This window comes from Mustela nigripes, chromosome 5, assembly GCF_022355385.1.
Source record: "Mustela nigripes isolate SB6536 chromosome 5, MUSNIG.SB6536, whole genome shotgun sequence".
In the NCBI taxonomy this organism is placed as follows: domain Eukaryota; kingdom Metazoa; phylum Chordata; class Mammalia; order Carnivora; family Mustelidae; genus Mustela; species Mustela nigripes.
Window position 1 is genome coordinate 9,278,465 of NC_081561.1, and position 12,069 is coordinate 9,290,533.

At 35.0% G+C, this 12,069-nt stretch overlaps 1 long non-coding RNA gene across 2 annotated transcripts in view; it reads right to left on the reverse strand.

Annotated features, from left to right (window-relative positions):
* LOC132018777 (uncharacterized) overlaps window positions 1-12,069 on the reverse strand; it is a 160,574-nt gene that overhangs the window by 44,206 nt on the left and 104,299 nt on the right. Inside the window, exon 1 of one of the 2 annotated variants that reach the window (XR_009404579.1) lies at window positions 94-263. The exons of the other annotated variant lie outside the window; for it this stretch is intronic. This is a non-coding gene — a long non-coding RNA (uncharacterized LOC132018777). Of the gene's footprint in view, window positions 1-93; window positions 264-12,069 lie in introns of those variants that run through there. 2 annotated transcript variants of the gene reach the window in all.

A 12,069-nucleotide genomic window follows, 5' to 3' on the forward strand; every position in this document is an offset into this window, starting at 1 on the left:
GTGCGCGGTTGCTCCGCCGCTTGCCGGGAGCCGGCCCCTCCCCCCGGGGTCTATCTTCCCGTCGCTTTGGATTCACTTCTCCGCCGGTCCTACCTTTCAGAAAGTGGTTGTTTTTCTGTTTCCAGAATTGCTGTTCTTCTTCTCTTCGATCTGCCGATGGATTTTTAGGTGTTTGCAATCTTTAGATAAGCTATCTAGCTGATCTCTGGCTAGCTGAAGTAGTCTTAGCCTGCTACTTCTCCACCATCTTCTATATGCACATTTTCTTCCTGAGTAGAAATCAAACCAGGTGGTAGACCCTTTAATTAGGAGAATATTTTTAACCACACAAAGTCCTTTCCTATGGATAATTTTGACAGTGTTAACTATCTTGTCAAGAATTTTTCTTTGTAATTATATTTACTGCATTGCAGTTTTATATAAAATTAGTTTTAGGTTAACCAAAGGTCTATGATTATAGAAATTTCAGCCCTCATTTAAACAATAAACAGATAATGCCTCTATCAGAGATTCTCCACATATGAGTAGATTGGAATGTTATTCTGGGGCTCCTCCACTTCCATTGATGTGATGAAGCTAACCTAGTGCTTAGAGGGAAATTTATATCTTTAAACACCTATATTAGAACACTAAACTTCCACTTTAAAAAATAGAAAAAGAATAGCAAACTAAACCCAAAATAAGAAGAAATAAAATAATAAAGACTAAAACAAAACCAGTGAGATAGAATGCAAGAAAATAATACAAAAAAATGATGAAGCCAAAAGTTGATTCTTTGACAAGATCAAGAAAAATAACAATACTTTAGTTAGAAGCATCAAGGAAAAAGAAAACACACAAATTACCAAAATCAGGAATGAAAGAAAAGACATTCTTATAGACCTTAAAGAAATTAAAAGAATTATAAGCAATCACCAAGAGCAACATTATACCAATAAATTAGAAAAGTTAGAATACAATGACAAATTCCTAGAAAGACATAATCTACTAAAATTGACTCAAGACAAAACAAGAAATCAGAATAGATACCTTACAAATAAAAAAATTAATTGATAATAAAAATATGCACTTATCAAGAAAACTCAAGCTCAGACAGTTTTGCTGGGAAATTCTATCAAACATTTAAAGAATAAATCACAATTCATTCAATTTTTTTTTTTTTGAGAAAAATAGAGGAAGAGGAAGGACTTCTTGACTCATTCTATTATGTTAGTACTTCTCTGATATTTTAGCCAAATGAATGCATTACAAATTATGAAACAGTACCTCTCATGACTACAGACACAAAATTTCCCAATGAAATATTAGCAAATTGAATCCCACACATTAAAAGTATTAAAACTTTGACAAAGTGGGATTCATGCCAGAAATATAAGGTTGAATTTAATATAAGAACTCCAACAAGATAATATACTCTATTAATATAATAAATGACAAAAATTACATGAAAATCTCAAGAGACACAGAAAAAAACAAATCCAATACCCATTTATATTTTAAAAAATCTCAACAGATAAGAAATATAAGAAAATGTCCTTAAAATTTATCTATTTATAAATAAATAGATAAATAAATAAATAAAAGAACAAACAAAAACCTATAACTAACATCACACATAACTGAAATTGTAAATGAATTTCCCTAAGATTTGAACAAAACAAGGATGTTCTTTCTCACCATTTCTGCTTAAACTTGTGCAGAAGTTTGTGGCCAGCAGGGGCGGGAATAAAAATAAATTCTAAATTAGAAGGAGGAAGCTAAACTGTCTTTATTTGTAGATGACATGATCTTGTATACAAAAAATACCAAAGAACACCTTTACCCTCAATTCCCCTCTAAAAAACTGATTAGAACTAATAAATGAGGGGTGCCTGGGTGGCTCAGTCATTAAGCATCTGTCTTCAGCTCAGGTCATGATCCCAGGATTCTGGGATCAAGCCCCACATCTGGCCCTCCACTCAGCAGGACTGCATCTCCCTCTCCCACTCCTCCTGCTTGTGTCCCTCTCTCAATCTCTCTCTCTTTCTGTCCAATAAATAAATAAATCTTAAAAGTGAAAGAACTGTTAAATGAAGTCAGCAAGGTCACAGGACATAATATATACGTATATGTATATATGCATATATATATATTTCTATGTACTAATAATGAATATATACAAATGAAATTAAGAAAACAATTTCATTCACAATAGCAATAAAAAGATGAAAACACTTGAGGATAAATTTGACAAAAGAAATGCAAGACTACAGAACACGGATAGAGAAATTAAACAAGTCTAAATAAGAGAAAGACATTTCATGTTCATGAAAATCTCATAGATTATATCAACTTGTGATAAACATAGAAGATAAAAAGTGCATCAACTCAGAGAGATGACACGGAGGTCATGATCATATATTAAGGAGTAACAAGTGTATCGTTTCTCACTATTTAAGCTCCAGTGCTTCTTTTTTCCTTTAGTCTCATTCAATCCATTTTTACAAATCATTTCTAATATATGATCATTATGAGCAGTAAAGGAAATTTACCATATTCTCAATTGTTTTAATGACATCAAGTACGTTTCATCAAAGTAGAGGTTCTGAAATTGCATGTGCCTGTATTCATGTTTTCCCGTTTTTCTCCTTTCTTGACTTGGTGTTCCAGTTAGTATCTTGAGTTGGGACATTACTGGCAGATTTTGTTCTATTTATTAAAATTACTTTCCACTGACTAAAGATGGAAATAGGCATACACTTAACTCCTGAGAAACTGAGATTTCTAAATTATTACAAAAAAATTAGAAATCAGATGTGTTCTCAAACTAACAAGGTATCTAATAACCTTATATGACTCTGATGAAGCTTTTAAGAATTGATTCATATAAGGAAAAAAAAGTTGATATACACCAGAAACATATGCTTGTCATAAATGTGAAAAACTATACAGTTATTCAACCTGAATTGAAATTTTAAATTTTGACATAGTTCATTAATGAAGACACTATGTGTTTTTTGGAAATAATATGTTCTTATCACAGCTATTAGACTTCCAGCTGTTTTTTCATAACAATAAATATATTGTGAGGAAAGTTTAACTTAGCTTTTCTTTTGTGTGTATCCTTTTCAGACCATCGTACCTGCTTCTTGTTAAAAGTAATTAACAATACTGAGAAAATGCCTTGAGGATAGTAAAATTAGAATAGGATGCTAATAATTAGGATGAAAACAAAGTTTATTTTTATTCCTGTTCTTTTAATGCTAAAGTCACATAAATATGTAGCTGTTTATAATAAGATCTTACTGAATATTTAATACTTTCTTTCCCTTATTAAACAAGTAATGTGGGGTTGTTTCCTCTTAACATTTAGGACAGTTCAATTTTTTTTCTTCTAAAAAATCTTTTCCAACTAGCTTCCAACAAACTTCGAGGTTTTTAGTAAAAAGTGTGTTAATGTTCCTATTCCATGCTCCACTCCTACTGAATGATGTCTGGCAGGTAGTTTAGCCTGTCTCCACTTGAGTTTCCAAATCCATAAATATGTAGTGATACTATTTCTTTTATTGGGTGATTGTAATAACAAATGGATATATTGCACACAAAACAAGTAGAAAGCATAGCTTAATAAACAAAAGTATTAATAGTGAAGTTTAAACTAAGAGACTTTAAAGAATACGCGCACACACACACGTGGAAATATTATTCAGCCATGAAAAGGAAGAAAATACTTCCATCTGCAGCAACATGGATGGACTTTGAGGATATTATGTTAAATAAAATGTCAGACAAAGACAGATACTTTATGAGCGTACATACATGTAGAATCTGAAAAACAAAAACAAGAACAAAACCCTCACAGAAACAGAGAACTGATTGGTGGTTGCCAGAGGTAGAGGGCAGAAGGTGGGGAAAATGGATGAAGGTGGTTAAAAAGTACAAACTTCCTATTATAAGAAAAATAGGTTTGAATGTAATGGATAGCATGATAGTTGTAGATACAAATACTGTACTGTATATATGAAAGCTGTTAAGAGAGTAGCTCTTAAAAGCTCCTTTCACAAGAAAAATGTTATAACTATGTGAGATGTTGAATGTTAACTAAACTTATTGTGATAATAGTTCTACAGTATATACATAGATCAAATCATCATGTTGTATGCATTAGATTTATACAATGATATATGTCAATTATATCTGAATAAAGCTGGAAAAAAAGCTGTTGCTATATCATGTGAGTGGCCACTTTATAATTTAAAAACATGATTCTGACAGTAAAAAATGAATCATACGATAGTTAATTGTTTATTTTCCTGATTTCTTTTTTGCTTGATCTAGTTAAAGATGATGAATTCTTTTTTATACATACCATGGGACCACATTAATTGCTTTCTCAAAAGTTCTCAGGCATTCTATGTTACTCTAAATGTTTAATTCAAAATGATTATATTGGGCTTGAAAATTCTAATTTAATCCATTTCACTCCATCCAAACAGATTGATGTTTAAATTATAGCATTTCACATCTTGTTATCTTGAAGTTCCCTATACCTCAGTTGTCTCATCTGTAAGACAGATAAAAATAGTTCATCCTTTGGATTGGTTTCAAGGATGATATTTACTATGTATCTTAATACTTGGCACGTAACAAATGTTTAATATATACTTTTTTTAACCAAACAAGTATTTTTCCCCCTTTTCATTGTTCTTTTCTTTTTCTCCTTCCTCCTTCTTTTCTTTCTGTCATTGATCACCTTTTATTCTCTTCTATTCTATAAGCTTTTTATTCCAAATCTACTGGGGTGTTCATTTTTTTTTTTTGTCTGTTTGTTTTGTTTTTGTTTCTTGGGCCATCAATCACTTATTAGTGCTTTTCATTACCTCTTATTGTGATAATTCCTGGTTAGAAAAAAATAGACCTAACTCTAACTTCTCCAAATTATAGAAGAGATCTAGCTCTCTAACTTCATACAGATTGTATTGATGGAGGGGGCAGACATTCATTAAATCATCATGCAAACATGCAATATTACCCTTGGACAAGAGGTACAATCTTTTCCTGAGAACACATAATAGGGAAAACTAACTGACCTAGTCAAAGAATTGGAGCAGGTTTTCCTGAGCAAGAGACACATGCCCAGAGTGTTGAAGGATGATTTAGAATCAAGTAGATGAAAACTCAAGAAAAGAACATTCAAGAGAGGGCAATTATTGGTGCACAAAGTACCATGGGGAAGAAAAAAGCATACATGATGTGGAGGATCAAAAGAACCAACATAGCTAGAGCCCAGCAGAGGAAGAACACGGACAAGATATCTGGAGAAAGCATGGTTAGCCACACTCAGGAATTTGATTTTTTTAAGAACAATGGGAAGCCAAAAACCTGGCATGGACTTTTTTCTTTTCTTTTTTTTTTTTTTTTTTTTTTTCGACAATCATACATGTTGAAAACTGTTATTTTCATAATGGATTGGAGGGGAACCAGGGTGGATGCAGATAGACAACTCAGAAGCCTGCTATAGTCATCTTTGAGGAAGATACTGAAAATGTCGTCTGGAGTGGAGTACTGCAGGTGACCAGAACTATAGAGGAAGGAAAAATCAATGATATTTGCTGATGAATTTAGGGAAGAAAGGTAGCTAAGAGGACACAGTATTTTTGGATTGGATTGTAAAATGGAGGTGTGTTTGGAGGAACATGGAGTGGGAAAGAAAGGAAATACAAATTAGTTTTAACTGGAGAATTTTCTTAGTTTTAGATGACTTGGAGTCTCCAAAAAAAAAAAAAAAATGAAGAAAACAGTTGCATGTATGGGTCCAGAAATCAGAGAATATCTGGGCTGGAGTTGTACATTTGTAAACCATCTATCAATATGCTGTGATTAAAATCACAGACAGGCTTGAAGACAATAAAAAAGAAAAATTACAATTTAAAAAAAGAGAGAGAATCCTCAGGATCAATATTTCATGCCTAAGGTAGATGAGGTTGACCCTGAAAGGGAGATAGAAATGAGCATCAGAAAGGTAGGAAGTAAAACCTGGAAATGGTAGGCTCTAAATGTCAATGGAAGAAAATTTTAAAAATAAAAAGTTAAATGACTGAAGTTGAGAAGTCTTGTACAAAAATAACTGGAAATCTCATATCCTATGAAGGACATCAGTGTGAACATTAATGAAAATGATTTCAGTGGTTCATAAACAAATCCATATTGGATTAGAATGAGTAGATAGAAATAATGACAAAAATAATTTCTATTAAGAAGTTTGGCTCTGAACAGAGAAAACAGAGATAAAATTTACCAGAAGGAAATAAGATGTCAAGAGATTATTTATTATTGGTGTTTAATGAAGGGGACATGAGGACATTGAAAAGCCAGTAAGAAAGTTCCAGTTGGGAGATAGACAGAGAATGAGAAAGAGAAAGGACAAGGAGAGACAGAAACACAGGGGAAGTTTGAATATATAAAAGAGAGGTGACTTGCTTATAATTTACAATCCCTGAGGATGGCATACACAACACAGATGTAGAAATTAGCCTAAGGTAGCAGGAATGAACTTTTTGAATTCTAGCAAGAAGGAAATGAAGTAATAATAAAACTTGGCCATACATAACTATGGTAGACATTTATAAACATATAAAAAATTAACATTTCTCCATCTGGGCTGCTTTCACTAAGTATAACACTGTTGTGACTAATTTTCTAAAAATAGGTTTTGAAGAAGTCCTGGGAAGCCTGAGTTCTACAGCAGAAGGATAAGTCAGAGAGTGTGAAACTGTAATCATCTCTGCCTTCAACAAAGACATAGGGAATGAGACTCAAGACATTCATGTATTCATAGAAAATTGGGACATAGGTGTGTAAACAGAGCAATTTAATTAGCATGATCCTCTAGGTAGAAGTAAATGGTCTATTTGTGTTGGGTTAATGAACTCTTCCAGGGCACTGAATAGAACCGTGGTGTCTTCAAAGGACTCATTGACCTCGCAGGGATGAGCACTTTTCTATCAGAGAGCTCTTTATTTACCAATCTTTACACTCTGCAGGAGAAGGCCACATGTTTATGAGGTATCAGCTTCCCATAGGTAAAGGAAGCGTTTTTCACAGGTTTCGCCCTGATACACACAGCAAACATGACAATTTCTAATAGAATTGTTTTTCTTTCTACACATTAACAAAGCAGTGTTGCACAGGATTGTTTAATTTTATCGGGGTAACAGACAGAAAATAATCATAATTTTCTATACAAGATGACATCTCTGAACTACATCTGATGTTATTCTGTATGGAAGATGTGTGGTTGATGTCAGAGTAGGGGTGATCGAGTGGTTGGTGATTTTTCATCTGTATAGTTGCTGCTTTTTCTAGAGATGAGACATAGCAAAGTTTGCTTGACACCCCTCTGAGCATTCATACAGATAATAAGCATTTGTGAGTCCTTACTGTATGCTGAGCAAATATTACTCTGGGCCATGATGAAGGAGGGCAAGAAAAACAAGACATAAATAAGTGCCTAATCATTTCTGCTAGTTGTAAATAGCACAAGCATCTGGTTTTATTTGAAGTGTCCTGTTTTCTATGTTCAAGCCAAGACAGATAGAAGAACAAAAAAGAAAAATGTACTATTCTTCCCCCCCTTAATTTATTTAACAATTATTCACGGCTTTCTTTCTTTCTTTCGTTCTTTGTTTCTTTCTTTCTTTTAAATTTATTTTTTACGGCTTTCTTATCTTCTGTCTTCCTTATGAGTATAGGGGCTATCTTTCCCAGCCTTGGAAAATAGTGACAGCATCCAGCTCTGGTACAAAGGACAGGCATGCTTGCAGTCTCTTATATGATATTTAGATTTCTTGAGTTTGGGTTCCTTATCTGTAACACAAACCCACTATGTGTGTCAGTTCCAATAGAATTCTTCAGCGTCACCTCTGTAGGACTTGGAAGGCCAAGGCAATCAGCACAAATGTAACCCTCATACTGCTTGTTGTGTTGTGAGTCATAGAGTTTTTTGTCTCTGATCCATGAGTTTCATATCTTCTCCCAGAAGCCATGAAATCATGGCAGGCTAACTTGTTAGTTTGCTAGTAGGGTAAAAATCCCCAAGACCTCATAGTCTCCAAGTTCTTCATAGTCTTTTGTCTAGACGGTTTACAAGTTTCTTTCCTAAGAGTGATCAGGTAAATCATTCAAAGTTTCTGCCTCTCAGAAGAAAGTTGTGTGAACAACTTGACAGAACAAGCCTATGGCAGAACCCAGATGATCTTGGTGCATTCTGGGAGTGGACTAGATCTTCAAACTTCCACCTTGTTTGAGGCCGCAGTTAGTGAGATTGGAAAATCTGAATTACAGATAAATCTTTTGTATTGTGTGATATGTTTAACATTAGTCTTATGGAACTTTGCTTAAAAATCACCTTGGTATTTGATCTTGTTGGCTTATGTTAGCATGCAAAAGCAGAACTATATCTAACTGCTAATAATATTATTAATATGTTACCTTCCCTTTGTGTCTTTCGAATGTGTTTTTTAGACCTTAAAGAAACCATGGTGATGTTTCTTCCACCATTCTTGACTATCGGTGCATTGCCAAAAGACTTCAGGTCAGAAGGGGAAAAAAAAAAATCCAAATTGACTGCATCTTTTCTTATTGCTCAACAACTGTCAAACAATTGAGAAATTTGTTTTGGATAAAGCACTAACATTCCTTTTCCCATCCCCAACCCCTTTCCACACAGTCTGCAGTTTTTCAGCTGACCACTGATTGATGTCAATATGAAAGTTCTCAGACAGAAGACAAGAAATATGTCATGGGTTTTTTAGTTCTCCAAGCTTCTGATTAGGACCAGAGCCAACAATTACACACACTTAGCCCTATTCTCATGAATACAGAGAAAGCAGAATCTCTTTGGGGTTATAGAAAAACGACTCTATTCCTCACACAAAATGACCAGGACCCAACAGCTTATAAAAAAGGCATGGTTCGGGGCATGTGAGGACAAAGAGGAGTGGCGAGTTATTTCTCTGTCGTTACTCTGTGTTCTTTCATAACTGGGACAAGGCCTCAAGCTTACAAAGTAGCTGGGCACACTGGGAACAGCTGGTATACAGGAACCAATTCAGTCCCATCAGAGCAAAGCAACCCCATCCATCATTTATTCAACACATATTTTTGAGTGTGGGCAATGTGACTGCTCTGTTGTAGTGCCTGCATTGTTGTAGGTTTTGGGCAAAAACTGTAACACAAAATTATTAAGGACCTTGCCCTCCTTAAGTAGTCAAGGCGGGATGACAGAAAATGAGGATCTAACATGTGCTACTGAAATTTATTTATTTATTTATTTTTAAAGATTTTATTTATTTACTTGAAGACAGAGGTCACAAGCAGGCAGAGAGGCGGGCGGAGAGAGGAGGAAGCAGGCTCCCTCCCAAGCAGAGAGCCTGATGTGGGGCTCGATTCCAGGACCCTGAGATCATGACCTGAGCTGAAGACAGAGGCTAAACCCATTGAGCCACCCAGGTGCCGCACTACTGAAATTTAAAGGAAAGCAAACAAACCTCGTATAAGGGTTGAGTGAGTATGGATCTATGCAGATTTCCTAGAAGTGACATAACAACTAAGAACTGAAAGAACGGACATTAAATAAGGAACATAATGAGAAGAAAATGAGATTTATGATGTGACCGTCCTGAAATGAAAGGTTCAGCATGATTGCTTTATGGAAACAGAAGAGAGTAATTTATAAAGAGATTGAGGAGGTATGCAGGGGGCTATATCAAGAGCCTTTTAAACTATAGTAGGGATTCAATTAAGGCTAATAGAAATCTATTTCTTTAGAGTCTGTGTTTGCAAAAATAACTCTTACCATAGTATGAATTAAAAATTGAGGCTAGCAAGAGTAGGTTTCAGGACACCTGTTCTATATAAGATAAGGCAACAGCTGATGTTGGGCTACACCGTGAGAAAGATAATGGAGATAATTACAGAGTGACTTAGTATAAGTAAGGTTATATTTCAAGATAACCAGAGAAGTGGCGCCTGGGTGGCTCAGTGGGTTAAAGCCTCTGCCTTCGGCTCAGGTCATGATCTCCGGGTCCTGGGATCGAGCTCCGCATCAGGCTCTCTGCTCATTGGGGAGCCTGCTTCCTCCTCTCTCTCTCTCTCTCTCTTTCTCTCTCTGCCTGCCTCTCTGCCTACTTGTGATCTCTGCCTGTCAAATAAATAAATAAAATCTTAAAAAAGGAAAAAAAGATAACCAGAGAAGAGATAAAAGCGTGTGTGTGTGTGTGTGTGTGTGTGTGTGTGTGTGTGTTTTAAGTCAATAATGAAAGAAATCAAAACTCACTGATCTGGAATCCAGGAACTATTTATAGAGAACACACCCCAAATTAGCAACTTCTTAAAGTCTCTTCCTTTATATTTATCTACAACAACTTATAATGTCTGAATATTATTTCTTAGTTATCTGTTGCTGAAATAATATATACTCCTTATGGAATAAAATGAACATATAAAAAAGTAGAAAATAATCCATATTTTTATTACTAAAAGAAAAATAATATTGACATTTAGTATTTCTTTCCACCAGATTTTTTTTCTTTTTAAGACTTTATTTATTTATTTGACAGAGATAACAGGTAGGCAGAGAGGCAGGCAGAGAGAGAGAGGAAGAAGTAGACTCCCCACTGAGCAGAGAGCCTGATGTGGGGCTCGATCCTAGGACCCTGAGATCATGACCTGAGCCGAAAGCAGAGGCTTAACCCACTAAACCACCCAGGCGCTCCCAGATTTTTTTTTTCAAGATTTTATTTATTTATTTATCAGAGAGAGTGAGCACAGCCAGACAGAGTGGCAGGCAGAGGCAGAGGAAGAAGCAGGCTCCCTGCTGAGCAAGGAGCCAGATGTGAGCCTCGATCCCAGGACGCTGAGATCATGACCTGAGCCAAAGGCAGCCGCTTAACCAACTGAGCCACCCAGGTGTCCCTTCACCAGATTTTTTTACCTAAATTTCATCCTATACACATTACACTGAAATGTATTTTCTTACATATTATAAGATAATCAGTTAGATTTTATTTTAGATAATGTTATGTAGGTATAGATTATATCTAAAATGAATTTAAATGTCTAGCAATCTAACCTTTTAAAAAACTTCCAATTTTCTAAGACCTGATTTTATTTTTGATATAGATGCTTCAAATGGAAACCCATTATTCCAGAATTAATTGAAGTTATTATGAAATAAAATATTTAAATTTATGCTATACTTGTCCATTGCATTGGTATCCACTTTTGTTAAGAAAAATGCAAAGATATTACTCTTTTCTTCTGGCCTATATTTTTCTCTATAATATGGAATTTATAATTTTTTAAAAGATTTTATTTATTTATTTGACAGAGAGAGACACAGCTAGAGAAGGAACAGAGCAGAGGGAGTGGGAGAGGGAGAAGCAGGCCCCCTGAGGAGCAGGGAGGTCAATGTGGGGCTCCATCTCAGGACCCTGGGATCATGACCTGAGCTAAAGGCAGACACTTAATGACTGAGCCACCAGGTAGCCCTGGAATTTATAATTCTTAAACACCTGTGTAATGGGTATCTCTTACCTGATTGAGATCAGGTCTACCTCCCAATTATAATCCCATGGGATTATAATTACATACTTAATTTATGAAAAACATATTTCAGCAATTAAACATTTATAAAATTAGCAAGTTATTTCTATAGATAACTATAGAAATATAGTTTGCATACTTTATATGTAACAAACACATACTAGATATAGCTCATCGGTTTAATGTTCACTCTTTTACCTCTCTTTGTGGACAATAGAACCTGGACAAAATAGGCCTATGATCAAACCCAAGGTGTCCTTGGCACACTCTGGGAGGATCAAGGGCATAAAGTACATTAGAATTCCAGAAGCAAAGAAAAACAAACCACTAACTTATATGAGGACAGACTCCAAAACCTCTGAGACAATCTGAAACATCTACTCAAAGGATAAGCAAAAAGCTAAGAATTCTGAAGAAGTAAGACTTCTACAAATTGAATCAGCATCAACAAGGTCAAAAATGTTACTCTGGACAAATAACAAGGAG